Consider the following 17,339-nt stretch of genomic DNA (forward strand, 5'->3'; position numbering starts at 1 on the left):
CTAACAAGAACCACGAGAAAACGGACGTATAATTTAGTCACTTTCCGATGACGTCATTATTTTCTTTCGCCTGACCTAATCCTTCTAGCTGCACTATGGCTCTGGGGTCAACTCAGCCTCTTAACAGAGATGAGTACCAGGAAAATAATCATTTAACATGTATGCCGTTACACATTTACCAGCGTTTCAAAAAATAAAAACATACTGCAACCTCCTTCTAGTCTGAAGATGGAAACAGCAAGATACTCCGAAACAGGCTACACGGCGTTACATCACAGAATACAGTAACACCGAAGAAATTGGCTCGGTAGTAACGCTTCTGCCTTGAATTCGGGAGATGCCTGATTTGACTCTCGATCGGGACGCAGACTATCCTCGGATGTTACGTGATTTTCCTCGGTCCCTCCAGGAGAATTCCGGGGGCATACCTCGATTAGGTCACGATCGTTTCCTTCCATATCCTCCACAATTCACCGTTCATTACTCACACTTTCCCACACCACATGATGTAAGATACTGACAGTACCATTAAACAAACCGTATATAAATACAGATTTAATGAGACAGTAATGTTCGTAGTCACCGCTGTGTGTCTCTCCAGTCACACAATGCCACACAGCACGCTCCCACTACAGACACGTGCGTGGTGTCACTACACGAGTCCCTAGGCTTTCCCTGCTGGAGCTTAATTTGTTGCTTAGGCATTGGGGTGTGTTAAGCTATACAAATGAAAAATAAAAATTAAGACAGATAACAGTACTGCAGTAATATTTACACAAAGGAGGCAAGTGCCCAGAAAGAGGCTAAGAGTGTTCGAACGGGAAATTCCATGGTCCACAAAAGCAAAATATCTGGGCATGCACCTCGAAAGAAGATTAACATGGAAAGCAAAGATTAAAGCCGTGGAAAATAAAACAATGCAGCGTTTGTATAGCCTTGCTCCGTCTTTAAATGTCGAACACTTTACAGGAAATTAAAAACTCGTTTATACAAATCACTGATACGTCCCATTTCACTGTACGGAGCTCCGGCATGAGGCTATGTGGCCACAAGCTACAAGTCATTCAGAACAAAAGTATCTGGAGCATCTATGCCGGGGACAGATACACCTCAAATACGTCAATCCACATAGGCTAGGCGTCAGAACCTTATATGGAGCAAAAGGGCAAACGCGAAGCTATACGAACGCAACAGGCGACACGGCGACCCCTGGGAACTTCGGCATCCACACGCACAGTTCTTACACCAGACCAACAGATCACACGTGCAGGCAACGTACGAGTGACGCAACAGTGCCGCAGCAGCACCAGACTGGACACACCACGGTTCCCCGAGTGACGGATACAGCCAAACACGAAGTAATTACCACTGACAGGACGTTGGAAAATGCATTACGAAGCCGCAAGTGTCACTATTATTAGTGACACCCTGTAGTCAATGCAATAGACATAGATAACGGCAATGAGAAACAGCACTCAGCATCTCTCTAACACAAACAGGCAACAGTGTCAACAACAATAAAAAATGTATAGTGAGTAGGTCTATTAATAACATCGTACTTTTCAAACGTTCCTTTTGCAGCCCTGTTTTCTGCATGCTAAATGCCAATACTGAGTTTGTAATGAATGGAAACTAGACTTGTAGATTATGTTCTGTCGGCTGGTAGGCCAGCACACGGGGAGCAATAGATCTGAATGCTTGATAGCCGCCTAATATTGTTTGCTTGTTATGGAGATGTACTTCTCCCAATGGCATTGCTTCAGAACTTCCAAACCACGCGACGGACGGAGGGACGGACATGTTAACTGCTTCACATAATCCAATGGCAAACTGTTTATAATACTCAAAACATCTGTATATTAATTTAAATAGATTCTTCACGATATCCTTCTTCTTCTTCTTCTTCTATAGCGCAACAGCCCGATGTCGGGCCTTGGCCTCCCTTATCAAGCCCCTCCATTCCTCTCTATACTGCGCTGCTCTCTTCCAGTTCCTCACGCCCATTAACTTCTTTGCATCTTCTTCCGCCGCATCAATCCATCTAGTTCTTGGTTTCCCCGCACGTCTCCTACCACCTATTGTACTGTATAATATTTTCTTTGGTATACGCTCCTTATCCATTCTCTGTACATGCCCAGCCCATTGCAGTCTTTTAAGCTTTATCGTCACCGAGATCTCTGGCTCCTTATATAATTTGTATAACTCTTTATTACTTCACGATGTCCACATAACCTTAATACACTCATTGTCTAATAGCTATCGGTAACTTCGCCGAGCAGAGTCCATCCTGACAAGTCAACAGTTAGGAAATTACCAGCATTCTTTGGAACCCGAAAGTTCATTACCGTATACACAACAGCCCGCCACTTCATCAATCCCCAGCCAAATTAATCCACTACAGACAATACTTATTCCCACGTATTTTCCTGTCAACACAACATTATTTCCAGCAAGTGGAGTTTCTGTACAGGATGACATGTTTCGGCACTTGTGTGCCATCTTCAGGTCAAGTTTTTAGTTACAATTATTATATCATGTACGTAGCCTCGTATTATATACTACACTACATGCCCTAATGGGTTGTTTTTTTATCTATAGTATAGGCAAAAATATCGTTAAGTCTCCGTGGTCCAACACTGTGTACGTCCCTTAGGACAGTAATCCTCAAGGATGTCCGAAATATCTGTGGTTTGTACACCCATGGAAATAGTAATCTCCAAGAATGTTGTAAATATTTTTGGTCAAAGAGACTATACACGCTTGAAGACAGTTAATCTCAAGAATATCGTAAATATTTGCGTTCCAACAATCTGCACGTCCATGAAAACAAAAATTCTCAAGATCATCATAAATATTTGTAGCCCAAGTTTGGCAATCCCCCTAAAAAAGTCCATAATATTCGCGGTCTAACAGTTTGTACCCACCTGCTGAAGCAGATTCTGAGTACTTCATTGTGAACCTGTACTTTATTACGCGTCTGTTATATTGCTTATGGGCGGAGTTGGTTGCAAAAAGTAATTGATTTTCATGGCCTTTTGTTTCACAGCAACTTGCGTTTGTTTCAAGAATTATTGCTACACAGACACATAACGACCAACCTTGCTCCGCTAGTTCAGATACCATCTCTGTTGTGAACCAGTGGACTTATGGTAGGAAAGACACCTGACCGCGTTGTTACAACTGATGGCACGGTGGATGAAGCAATCTCAGCGGAATTATTGCAGATATTATCCTAATCACGACAGCGGCCTCCGTAGTCTAGAGGTAACGTTTCCACCTCATGACTCGTAGTACGCGGGTTCAAACCCGGCGGAGTTCGTAGAATTTTTAAGGGCGGAAAAATTCAGGGAAAAAGTCCTTCGGGAGGGACTTTAAGCCGTGGGTCCCGTGTCGTAGCTTTACGGCAAGTAAAAGAACCTCATATCTCCAAAGGAGGTCACTGAGCTAAATTCAAGGACATTTCCCGCCCAACAATAGTCTCTAACGCCTCTGATAGATAGGGGAAGCATTATAGATACCGCCAAGCCAGTAGAGGCCGAACTCGCTGGCTTGGTCGGGACTGATGGTAAGCACCAGTATCGGTAGGGTATAGAGACTGGTAGAATATCATAGATGGAAGCACAATAGATGAAACTGGTCGCGGTGCATGGGGAAACCCACCCTCTCTAAATAACTAACTAATCACGACACCAGCGTCCGCAGAACGAGACAAGGCAAGAAACAAATACAGAACGAACTTCGTAATGCGGGTACTTTCCTGATGAGTCAGAAGCGTTACTGATTTAGCCAACTTGTTCGGTGGAACACTGTAGAAGCAAGCGGTACGGCATAATTTGGGGTTCTACCCCTGTATTTGTCTGGAGAGGTGAAAAAAAACACATTCCTTGTAACAAGCCATGGAGGCCCTTAGGGTTCTGAGACGTCGAGGCTCACATATTTTCTAGACAATCGGCTCACAGATGGAGGTGAGGTTGTCAGCCTTACGCGCCGTCCGCCCTTTACCCCCAGGAAGATTCCTGGTAGTCATTTCTGTTAGAGGCTGAATCGACCCCAGGGCCATAGTGTGGCTGGAAGCATTAGGTCAATTAAAAAATCCAATGAAATCATCGAGAATCAAACCCACGACCTTCCGACTGGCAGCATAGTGCCTCAACCAACTACACTAGCGCGTGCCCCATTTATCCGGAGAGACTGACGAAACCCACGGAAAACCTCAGTAAATACAGTCGGCGACTCGGGCGAGATTCGAGTCGCAAACCTGTGGAATATAATAAGTCAGGCACATTACCGCTTGTGCCAGTCTGATCCGTGATAAACTGTAGAGGACATGGCATATCAATATTGTGGCGTAGACGCGTTGCTAAGCAGTGACTCGATAAACCGCGGCCGTTGATGGGTAACGCCGCAACATTAAGGCAGGCGGCAACAGATGTTCCCTATGCGGTTCGTGCCGCGACCGCTGATATGCCACGGTTGTGAAAAACACACCTCTACAATAGAGGGGCTGTGTTTTCTGCGTCGTCCTTGCCAATGAGCTATCTCGAAGACAAGTGGCGTTGCAATTGCAGTAGCCCGAGCGCAGTAGAGTTCCAATACCTCTACCGTAGCCTTGCGAGTCGCACAAGGGGAAGAAAAGGGAACCCAGTGCCTGGGGGTATAACTGGGCGATCCTGTTCCTGGCAGAGATAAATACGGGGACCTCGACCTCCAGGTTGGGAGAGTCTCGAATCTAAGACAGTCAAATATGGTCATGATACCCGCGGGACTCGGACCCGAGAGTGACTGCGCTGGTGAGGACCAGCAGAAATTGTAAAAGACAGACCCATCCTGTTGTGAGAGAGGATGCTAAGTAAGGACTACAACCGCTTGGATTCAGCTGAAAAAAATCTCTGGTCGGGAGTCTCGAGGGGCTTAGCGCTAAGACGAACTGATTGGCGGTAAACTGCCAGTAGTAAAGTTACCCTGACTCTGCAGTTGTGGGATATTCGCCGGACAGTAACGACGTGAGCACAGAAGCTAGGAAATCTTCATTGTTAAGATCCGTTACCAGGAACGTTCTAGTGAAAACATTGCAGAGAAATAGTCAATGTCGGTAACTGTTACCAAGCAACGATTAGTGAAAGCAGACCGAGAAGACTCAGTTTTGGAGTGATCTGTAATGTGCAAATCAGCAACAGTGTTGTAGTTATTTGTAGTTACAAGTGGTAAATAAACTTATTCACCAATCCAAACCCCCTTTATAGTCACTAATAAATATAATACTACTAATAAACGTGACAATATAAGTAAAAATTGTGACGGGTCATGTTAATATTTTCGAAATATTTCGTTTAAATACGCCCGTAAATTTATGCTGTGAGCAATATTCAATTTGAGGTGAAATCTCTTAGCTTAATTTAACAGCGGAAATCAAATGATTATGGTTAAAAGAACGGAAACTCTACGTTACAACGCTGGAAATTGATTTCAGCAGATGAAGGTGTTATCAGCGGGTTCATGAATGTATCTTTCAGCAGCGACAGGGAAGCTGCAGCTTCTTCTGAATGCGTCTGAGTGCTCTGTGAGTCACCTTGGATACACGTTTAGAAACTGAGAAATGAATTACAACCGCAGACCCTGCAAACCTGCAAGTTCTCCCCATCACGTAGCAGCATCGGAATGAGATGCGGTTCTTTCTGCAGTCCCTCTTCTCACTGTTTGTCATTTCGCTAATGGCAATTTCAAACAGCCATTTCGCAGAGGCTGTAAGGAGACACAGTGTAGCAATCAACCCAGCCCTGCATGGGAATCTGTCATGATGACAACAGATGTACGTACCGAGAGGTCTGAGACGTAGTCTCTTTATCATTTTTACTTTCTTACCTTCCTTTCTGAAGTCAATTATATGAAAATTACTCAGCCTCCTTTCCAGCGAATACCGAGGTCTAATGTCCTACGGGTAAAGTTGTCTGAGCGTAAAGGCGACGACCTCCACCACTACCGAAGTTAAGAACAACTAAATCTCGTCTTCGGGGGGTATTCGGTTCGAAAATCTACTGGAGCATCAGTAATCATAATTGAGGTTTTTCGTAGTTGTCCTTAGTCCCTCTAGGCAAGTGCCGAGATAGTGTTTCGACTAAATAACGACCTCTTATTTTCAGATTCTTTGTACTAATTCATATATCATCGTATCATTCAAAGTTCGATAGTGTAGACACTAATAGCGCCATAAAATGACCACTCAATTTGTCCGGTCTTAATGAAAATCCGAAATGATAAGACAAATTTTACTTTAACTCTGTGTTAAATTTCGTGGAAATGCATTCAGTGGTGCTGAAGAAGTTTCATGAGCCGGGACAGACAGCAGTTTCAATAGGTGCTCAGCATGGGTATGAGCGCACCCAGTTTCCAGCGCTCCCAGGGGTCTAGAACCCTTCTTTGAAAATGAAGCGAGAGTGCAGTCGAAAGCAGCGGAATTAATGAGAACAACGTATCTGATTATTATAATATAAATAGAGAGACAAATGCATGGCAGACGATAAAGAAGGCAATGAAAATAACAAAGAAAACGACAAACGAGTCACTGAGAAGAACACAAAGGATATTTGAATGAATAAGGAACAAGGAAGACCTGTATGGAAATAACATTACCACTAACAATTTGGTATGGAATGAGACTAACAAGTGGCGGTTCGTAAGTGAAGAGTGGTTCAAAGGACACGCGGTCTGTGGCATCGGATTTTCACGGCAGTAACCACAAAGAGTATTATTTTCCGAGACGTGACACTGCACAGTCTCATAAAGGTTTACTGACATTTGGCGAAAAGTACTTCCACTCCATTTCAGAGTCTAAGATTAATAGGTGCAAGGAAGCAGATTCAGTTCACTCTATGTTGCGTATTTAACGACGATGTCACTATCTACACCACTATTCCCCAGATGGTGTTCCGCGAAATAAAAGTAGGCATTCCGCAAGAAAGTTGCATTTAATCGGTAAAGTTGTCCCTGTGCTTAACTAATTAAACACTATGCCATGGAGATGTATGGGGAGTAGATGTATATACCTCCGTTTTCTTGACCGCGGCACTAGTTGGAGGTGAGTGGTCAGCTTCACACCCAAGCCGCTTTACCCCCAAGGGAAAGAGCCACTGGTATCCATTGGATAAGAGGCTGGATTGGTCCCAGAGCCGGTTTTGACGACGTGGAGAAGTAAAATTTCTTAACCCTATCGGTACTCGAACTGCGACCCCTCGATCGCATAGCCTGTAACCAGTCACTATACTGACTGCGCCATCCCAGCTCCTGAAACTTCCCTTACAATATAAAAGCGGCAAAAAATATATGTACATAAACTAAATGTGACGACAGTTTGAAAATTTTACTTTCCAGTAACGACCCCAACAAAAAAATAACTTAAGAGGTAAAAAACACAAACTACTCTTCGCATTGGAAGTTGCAAACATATGGCATACTGCGCCTCAAATTTCACTTTCCGTAGACATGAAATGCCATTCCTTTCTAAACGTGTGTTATAAAATAGCATGCTGACCTCATATCCTTGTTCAACATTCATTTCTTATTATCCTCACTTATTTGTGGTCTAGTTCTTTAGCTTCATGTGAAGAATTTCATTAAGGGTTCCCTAAAAAATAAATTTTCAGTGCGAAACGGAGCCATGACCAAATTAAATTGGGAAACACTGACCTAGATCAGTGGTTCTCAACCTCTTTCAGATCGCGGCCCGGTAAATTCTTTCTTCTGTAAGACGGGGGTCCGGTATCGGGCCGCGGCCCTGAGGTTGAGAAACACCGATATAGATTATGTAGCGTCAGATGATAAGATGGCTCACCAGTCATAAATTGGATGTGATCATCATACCCTTCCGTTATGTGCCTGGAGAGACTGAGGAAGAAACCTCAGTCAGAACAGTCGATGTCCCGAATGAGATTCAAACTGAACATATTCCAAATAGAAGCCCGGAGCCTCTTAGATTTCACCTTGCTGCTCGTTTGCTCAGCTCATTACTGGGCCCTGAGTATGGAAGCAGAAAGTTCCTCTGTAGCGTCCGTACGCTTCTACAAGGTTACACACGTTACTGGGTCCTGAGTATGGAAGCAGAAAGTTCCTCTGTAGCTTCGGTACGCTTCTACAAGGTTACACACGTTACTAGGCCCTGAGTATGGAAGCAGAAAGTTCCTCTGTAGCGTCGGTACGCTTCTACAAGGTTACACACATCACTGGGCCCTGAGTATGGAAGCAGAAAGTTCCTCCGTAGCGTCGGTACGCTTCTACAAGGTTACACGTTACTGGGCCCTGAATATGGAAGCAGAAAGTTCCTCTGTAGCGTCGGTACGCTTCTACAAGTTTACACACGTTACTGAGCCCTGAGTATGGAATCACAAAGTTCCTCTGTAGCGTCGGTACGCTTCTACAAGGTTACACGTTACTGGGCCCTGAATATGGAAGCAGAAAGTTCCTCTATGCGTCGGTACGCTTCTACAAGGTTACACGGCGTCACAACCAGGAAGACACTACTCTTGATAAGCTTGTTTACGGGAGAATCTCGCGGGAACAGCAGCGCCACTCTCTAAATTCTGAAACTGCAATCAGAATGTGTCCTTGATTTACGTCGCTCTGTACATTAATCTGACGGGGTTCGGTGAAAGGATGCATGTACACCAAATGGTGATGAAATTAATGCTGCCGGGGGTTAAAGGGCAGGTAACACGTTCCGAAAGTCGTAAATTATTATAACCATGTGTTTCTCAACTGAGAAGTACGCCATGGTACAGAGGCACGAAGGTTTGCCGGCGAGTAATATTTCAAAAGTCGATACCTCGAACGCGTACGGCTTCGCCTCCATTCGCCGTACATTTCACTGACGACACATGAACAACTTCACCCTCGGTATGAGAGCAGAGGTCTTCACGGCGGCAAAGCTTCATATTGTGGAGATCCAGGTTAGCAGGTGGGTGTAGCGGCAAGGTCCTTGACTCGTATTTGGAAGGTGCGCCTTTCGAATCTCGGTCAGGACTTCGAATATCATCATTAAGGTGTTTTGTGGTTTTTCTCATTCCCTTCAGGTATTATTATTATTATTATTATTATTATTATTATTATTATTATTATTATTATTATTAGAGGGGGTGAGTTCCCCATGCACTTAGACCAGTTATTGGTCCATTGTGCGTCCCCCTTTAATTTCTACTGTCGCCATATCCTACCGGTACTGGTGCGTGCTATCAGCCCCGTTCAGCCAACAAGGTCGGCCCTCGGTACCTGATATTTCCCCCATCTACCAGAGGCATTGGAAACTACTTGGGCGGGAAATGTGTTGCCTAATTTTGCTCAGAGGTCTCCTCGAGACATGAGGATCTTTTAGGTGCCGTAAATATACGACACGGGACCCACGGCTTAAAGTCCCTCCCGGAAGACTTGTTCCCTGAATTTTTCCGCCCTTAAAATTCCCTTCAGGTAAGTATCGGTACAAATCCTCGATTAGGCTACGACCATTTCCTTCAAAATCTTTCCAAAATTTATCATTTATCTGTTATCCATCCATTCGACGCCATATAGTCAACTACTGATTGTGTCGTTAAATAATCCAATGATGAATAAAATAAGCACGGTGCAGTCGGGTATGAACGTTTCACAGAAATATACTCTTTCCACTTTCAGGGCGGAAATTTCTGTTTAGTAGAAATGAGACGATGTGTCGCGGAGAGCAAGCGTGACCAAGTGGAGACAACAGCAGGACGAGAACTGAAACTATTCCATGCCAAGTGGAAGGAAAAGGTGATGCAAAAGAGGCCCTTTAAAGGGCCACGGGGAGAGGAAAACCGGAAGGACCAGAAGAAACAGTAGATCCTAAACTGGACAACTGTTACCAGACAAGAAGAAAGGTTTTCGTGGACAAGTCCCCTTTATTTCAGTGTATCCGGTGTAAAGTTATTTCCTCGGAGAATTCAGAGTTCACGGGGCTGGATATTAAGCAGGACGAGAAGCCCACTTAGCAAGGTCGCTGGCTGTTTCTGCATCTTAGCTGGGCATCATCCATCATGTGGCTGTGCTTTCGGCTGATTGCCTCCTACACAGCCACTTGTCCAGCAACGGAGACCCACCCACATGCTGTCAAGTAACGACTAGCAAATATACGGCACCTCGGAAGCAACATCAGCATATGTGTACTTCTGCGGAGTCTGTTTTCCGTTGTTTATTCGCTTATTTAAGGACACTGTAGAGAAGTGGTTAACGGAATCCAAAGAGAAGTGAAGGACATGAAAGCTGAGTAGGCATGGAATTGAAATGAGGTAATAGCTTACCTCAAGGTAAAAGAAGAGGTGAAACTGACTTCATGAAGCTGATCCCCAATAATTTCATATATACATATACAGGGTGTTTCACGACTTAGGGCATAATTGCAGGAGGTGATTTCCTAGGTCTTTGTTATCAAAAAAGTTCATATAAACATGTGTCAGATTTTGGACGGTTACGGAGTTATGACCGTTTTAAACTCAGAANTCAACCCACCACGCCTTAGGTACCTCTCAAGTGTCGAGATAACGAGAACGCTCTGTCTGTAGCTGGCTAAAAATAGCGACCCGCCAGATGACAGACGCGGTTCACACGAGGGCGTAACGGGAATGAAAAAACGGTCATAACTCCGTAACCGTCCAACATCGGACACATGTTTATATGAATTTTTTTGACCACAATGACCTAGGAAATCATCTCCTGCAGTTATGCCCTAAAGTCGTGAAACACCTTGTATATGGACTTAACTTTAAGTGAAGGATATTGGATAAAATTTTGTATAAAGTCGGTAGCAGTGATGTCCCCCGATAATTACTACACTCAGTTCCATCGCCCTTCCTGCAAACCGGTACAACAATAGAATCCTTCCACTGATTGAAATGGTAAAAGTCCTTCTCAAAATGATACATAAATTTATGCGACCTACCCACCTCTGTCTGTCAGCGAAAAGTGCCTACCAGATTGTACGGTGACAACAGGAACATAAACAGCTTTACAGCTTGCATACACCTACAGTAAGCTACAAAATATTCCTTTGCAACCACGAAAATAATTCGCGGTATGTTCCGCCTGCTGCAGCTACATTTTCCGCCTACATAGCAACTTCGTGGATTCCCAAAATTTTGCGGGCATACACCTGTATTTTAAATAATTACTGAGAACTCGGCGACACCTGTTACAGTATATCGCGAACGCCTCTGAGACCCACAGTTTGAAAAACCATGCCTTAAGTAACTAACACGAGTTGTACACAACGGGGTCCCGCTGCTTGCATATGACAATTTGCATACGTATCAGGGACACAAGCGGCATGTTGCAAATACATTGCAGCGATGGGACAGATTACTCGAGTCGCTAGGCGCCCGTCTGCTAGTCCACTGGAGACAGTTCCACCTACCACGCCTCCACACAAACTTCTTATAAGAATTTTTACTTCTAATTGACGTTCGCAGTCTGCATTATTACAGAATGATATTCGCAACTGGTTTTGTTATCTCCTAGTGGGCGTGTGTCAGATGGGACTGACCAACGAGTAGTGTTTAATGTACGTGGATAGTGAAATGGGGGGCCGAGCTGTATGAATAATGGGCCCCGAGAAAGGGCACCATATAATTAACCTGATGGTTGAAGCGATGGTGGTAAATGGTTAGCAATCGTGTCATCAGCATATGTCATCGTCAACCTTGAGACAGTACCTGCCACCTATTAGTAAATCACGCGTTTATTCATTTTATGGTTCATTTACCGAGGCTGCCCTTCTCTCAGGGAGCCGGGGTAGCGCAGACGGTATAGCGACTGGCTACGTGCTGGACGATCGAAGGGTCGGACTTCGAGCCCCGCTAGGTTAAAGAATTTTCTCTTCTCCACGTCGTTCAGACAAGCTCTTGGGTTCACTCAGGCTCCTAGCCAATGGGTACCGGGGGCTCATTCCGCCGGGCTAAAGCGGTCGGGGAATGAAGGTCATCACTCACCTGCAGCTAGTGCCGAAGTCAAGAAAATGTGGATATATACATCCACTCCCACATACGAATTCATGGCGTATTGCTTAATTAGTTAAGCGCAGGGACAGCTTTGCCTTTACCTGTCCATTTCTCAGACTATAAACTTCAAATGATAGGATGATACATCAAAAATGGATAGGGCAAAATATGGGAAGAGGTGGCAGTGTTCTAACTGCAGTACTAACGTATCCCGGCAGTCGGCTGGAAGGAACTTCAGACAACAGAGTCCTCAGAAGCGTAGAACATGGCACCATCCAAGTGCAAATCACAAGCGTCATCATTTTTCTATCTACTGTTTCGGAGAAAAATGAGATAATGCACTTCTCTGACACTGCGTGTTCTGTTAGACTGCCTCGGCATACTTCCTTACTCATACATACCGAGACTTCAGAATGTGTTCCCTTCTAAACCACATTTCAACTGTAGTTGATTACCTAATTTCAAATTAATTCTCCCCCCCAAATTGATGTTGATGGACATAGTACACTCCAGCATTCAGGTGACGAACTGTCCCCGTTTTTCAGTGACCACCCAACAGCAAGTGCTCACCTATGCCTGTTCGCCCTGCTTGGGTTCCATTCGGTGCTCTAAATGAAACCCAAACCATCAATCCATCACCTGACTAGATCAATCGCAAAGTGATCGCCTGGCCGGCTCGTTAGAACAACGGGCTATAAAAACCGCACCCATCTCCCCTTGTCCTCACCGCCCGTGGCTCCGTGCTACAGTGAAACACGTCTCATCATACGGTAATGAGCTCCAGACTCACAGCGAGCAAATCTAGCTTACACCATCGAGAGTTCAGGACAGACGCTGCTATCCGCTTACTTGTATCAGGCCGCGCCCAGGTCAAGTCATTTGGGATTTGTGGTGGACTAAGTGGCAGTGGGGCTCTTTTGTTCAGAGTACTTCGGTTGTCCCTGATAATTCGCATTCCAGGGGCTGGTATAAAAGGGCAATAGTGACGGACGTACCAAGTGGACTCAGCCTCACCCCACCCCAAGAAACTAAAAAAATAAACTAACATTAGTTTTGTGTTTGGTTTCCACTGACACAACCTAACGTAACCAATCCCCTGCTTTGACTAAATAGGTTCTAGACATGTAGATTGTTAGGCTCGAAACCGGATTCATCTGGCTCAGGATAGTTTTCACTGCCAGTTCCCGATATCAGCTACGGTTACCCATACCTTCTAATTACTTTCGAATAGTGTTCGCTTTATTGTCGTAGTTGTTTTGTTTTGCTTCTAGCTGCGCCACTGTATCACTGACTGAAGAACTTGCCACTGGGGAAGTTGTGATTGATGACGCCTGATTGGAACGGGTAGTTAATAAGAGAATGCTGGACACAATCAGAGCCTCAGTGAAGGCGAGGTGCTTTCTGATCAACAGTTCATTATGGTGATCCTTTCAAATTAGATGGATGAGAAACCTGAACCTGCCGGTCACCAGTACGATAATATGGAAGTTGGTAGTGTTGCCGACGTTTCGGAAGTGCATGCTCCCTCCATCTTCACGGTTGATCCTGCACAGTATGAACCGGATTGTCTTTGTAATGGAGACGCAGAAGGTACCCTCAGTTTTTAATTATTATTTAGAAGAATGTCATACCACAAATGGATCTTAGATAGGACGGGATGGTACAGATTGAATTGATCTGGCTCAGGATAGGAACCAGTGGAGGGCTCTTGTGAACACGGTAATGAGCCTTTGGGTTCCATAAAATTCTGGGAAATTCTTGTGTAGCTGCAGAATTGGCGGCTCCACAAGAAGGGCTCAGCTCCATGAGTAAGTAAGTAAGTAAGTAAGTAAGTCATACCACAAAAACTCTATTTGCTATCTTCGGTTGAGGGCGTGATAGGGGACGACAAGACGTAGGCCTCTGAAACCAACAGCCCAGCTTGTATAGAAGGGTACAGTGGCGGACGCGCAACAGGTGGTTGCGCCTGTCACACGGAAAATATTGCTTTGTGTGGCCGTAACATCCACACACGAAAACTTTTTCTTACCACATCTACAAAGAATTACGGGCCATTTTTCACAATTAACAGCGATATAATTCCAAAACACCGTACCACAACACGAGTTGGTAAACAGGACAACGTGCTCGCATTAAGACTGTGCGTTGCGTTGATGCATGATGTCTGTTTCCTCCTTAGGCAACGCGCACTCCAGTAAATTTATGATGATGACGTAACGACATACGTCACTATCTGATGACGCACATTCAAAGATGCTTTAGACTAAAAATATCTTTAACACGTACGATATGGGTTACTGGGGGCTCAATATATATCTATAATTTTCTCGAAACCATCTGGTTTTGTGAAAATACTATGTCAGATGTAACATGCTCTGAGGGACATTACGGAACCATAAGTCTTATTCAAGGTTTTCTCTTCTCAAGTAAATACTTGGCAAAATACTCCCAACATACTCATATCCTTATGGATTATAGGCAACGTGAAAGAACAAGTTGACTTCTGCGTAATCATGCATCACAATAGGAAGGCGTATGGTAAAATGGAGGTTTACATCCACGGATTCTTAATCTCTGCATTAGATTGGGTGCCCCAACTGCTTTCTCTCCAGGAGAAACCCCCCCCGAATGCCGTTGCACCTGAGAACCAATCTGGAAGCTGTGGAGTAGAGAAGAATTCCTTGCCTGTGCCCAGAATCGAACCCCAATTTCTCCGCGAACTGATCCGTAGCCCAGTCGTTGTGCCCACTGAGCTATCCCAGCTTACAGCGCTTTAAGACATGTGGTTTAACGATTCAGTCAGTAACCCAGTCAGCTTCGAATGATCAGAAGGTTCGTAATAATGAAAGAGAATGAGGACAAAGGTAATGACCAGGGCCCGGATTCTGATGACCTGAAAATATTTTAAAAATGACCGAAAAATCCAGAAAAATGACCTAAAATATGACACAAAAATGTAATATGCAGGGCCCGGATTTTGATGACCTGAAAATATTTAAAAAATGACATATAAAACGACCTAAAGGAGAAAGAGAAAGAAAACTTCGCTTCCATGTTATTCACATTTCAGAAAACATATGAAGAAAAATTCCCTAAAATGGCCAAAAATGTCAAGAAATACCCTTAAAAGTCCAAAAATTTACTAAAAAATTACTCCCAAAGTGAAAAAAATGACTTTAAACCTAAAAAATGTCAAAAATGACAAAAAAAATACCTATAAAATTTACCTTTCTGTAACCAACAGCTCGTATCCGAGATTTATCTATTTAAGAGCATCGCACAGGATACAAGGAAAAAAAAAGATGACATGTCATCAAAATCCGGGCCCTGGTAATGACTGTGTTCTTCAAGGGAGTATCCAGAGATTTCCCTGGAAGAACTGGGAAAACCTCAGTCAAAACACTCGGTGTCCCGGCCATACTTCGAGCTTGGTACTTCCTGAATGTAGGTCAGGAGATTTATCGCTTCAACTAACTTCGCGAGCACACCCTGAATATCCTGAAATGATATAGGTAAAGTTGTCTATACGCTTGTTAAATTAAACACTACGCCATGAAGAGGTAAGGTGGAGCGGAGGTATAGCTCCAGCATTCTTAACCTCGGCACTAGCTGGAAGGGTGTGGTTAGCTTCACACCTCTGGTGCTTTACACCCGGGGAAAGTAAGCCCATTAGCCAGTGGATACGAGGCAGATTGGCCACCAAAGCCGGTGTGGACACTGTGAAGAGAAAAATCTTTCCTCTGATTGGAATCGAACCCTGATCGTCCAGCTCGCAGCCACTCACTATACCGAATAAGCTATCCCACCTGCATCCTGAAGTAATAAGTACATGAAACTGAGCCCTTCTTGAGAATCCGCCAGTTGTGCAGCTACTCCAAAACTTCCCAACATTTTATGGAACCCAAATGTTCATTACGGTGTTCACAAGAGCCCTCCACTGTTCCTATCCTGAGCCAGATCAATCCAGCCCATACCATCCCATCCTATCTCTCTAAGATCCATTTTAATAGTCCACCCACCTACGTCTTGTTCTCCATAGTGGTCTCTTTCCTTCTGGCTTTCCCACCAATATCCTACATGCATTCTTCGTCTCCCCCATTCGTGCTACATGCCCTGCCCAATTCATCTTCCTTGACTTGATCATTCTAATTATACTTTGAGAAGAGTACAAGTTATGAAGATCCTCATTATGCAGTTTTGTCCAACCTCCTGTCACTTCATCTCTCTTTGGTCCAAATATTCTCCTCAACACCCTGTTCTCAAACACCCTCAGTCTATGTTCCTCCCTTAATGTCAGAGACCAAGTTTCACACCCATACAGAATCACAGGCAAAATTACAGTTTTGTACATTCTAACTGTTATGTTTTTGGACAGCAGACTAAAAGACAAAAGGTTCTGGACTGAATGGCAGCAAGCATTACCCGAGTTCAATCTCCTCTTAATTTCCTCCTGAATCAGGTTTTGATTTGTTATCGTCATTCCCAAATATCTGAATTGTGCCATATTTTCAGAACGTCTGTTACCTATTTTTACGTCATGATTTCGCCCTGCAAAATATACTTAGTTTTCTCTGTGTTTACTTCTAGACCAACCTCCTTACTAGCGTCAATTAAAGTTTTTTCTTTTTTTTTTATGGTATCTACATTATCACCCAGTAAATTCACATCATCGGCATAGGCAAACAGCTGATGTGTCCCGTTTAATTTCAGTCCCACCTGGTCTTCCTGGACATTCCTAATGCCATATTCTAATGCAAAGTTGAAAAGAGAGGCGATAAAGCATCTTCTTGTTTTAGACCATTCTGGATAGGAAATTTATCAGACAAATATTTACCTACACGGACTTTATTACACGTTTCGTTTAATCACATTTTAATCAGCCTGACTAGTTTCATGACTATCCCAAACTCTATCAGAATATTGTACACTACTTCCCCCCCTAACTGAATCATAGGCTTTCTTGAAGTCTATGAATAGCTGATGTACTGTCTCATCGTACTCCCATTTTTTCTCCAGTATCTGACGAATGCAAAAGATTTGATCAGTAATTGATGTTACGTTGAAACCCACAGTGATTATCCCCAATAATTTCATCTATATATGGACTTAACCTTGAGAGAATAATATTGAATAAAATTTTGTATGAAGTTGATAGCAGTGATATCCTTCGATAATTACTGCAATCACTTTTATCACCCTTCTTGTGAATTTGTACAATAATAGACTCCTTCCACTGATCAGGGAAGTCTTCCTTATTCAAACAGGAGCCTTAAAATAAATTAAACATAGCGAATGGAATTCACAAATGGCAATATTCTTACATTAGACCCTGCCTTATATGGTGAT

General features: G+C 43.8%; 1 protein-coding gene across 5 annotated transcripts in view; it reads right to left on the minus strand.

Annotated features, from left to right (window-relative positions):
• Positions 1 to 17,339, minus strand: part of LOC111866769 (protein Wnt-5b) — a 440,161-nt gene that overhangs the window by 389,922 nt on the left and 32,900 nt on the right. The window lies entirely within an intron of this gene.

The sequence above is a fragment of the Cryptotermes secundus genome, unplaced genomic scaffold (genome assembly GCF_002891405.2).
Source record: "Cryptotermes secundus unplaced genomic scaffold, Csec_1.0 scaffold367, whole genome shotgun sequence".
NCBI classification, from domain to species: domain Eukaryota; kingdom Metazoa; phylum Arthropoda; class Insecta; order Blattodea; family Kalotermitidae; genus Cryptotermes; species Cryptotermes secundus.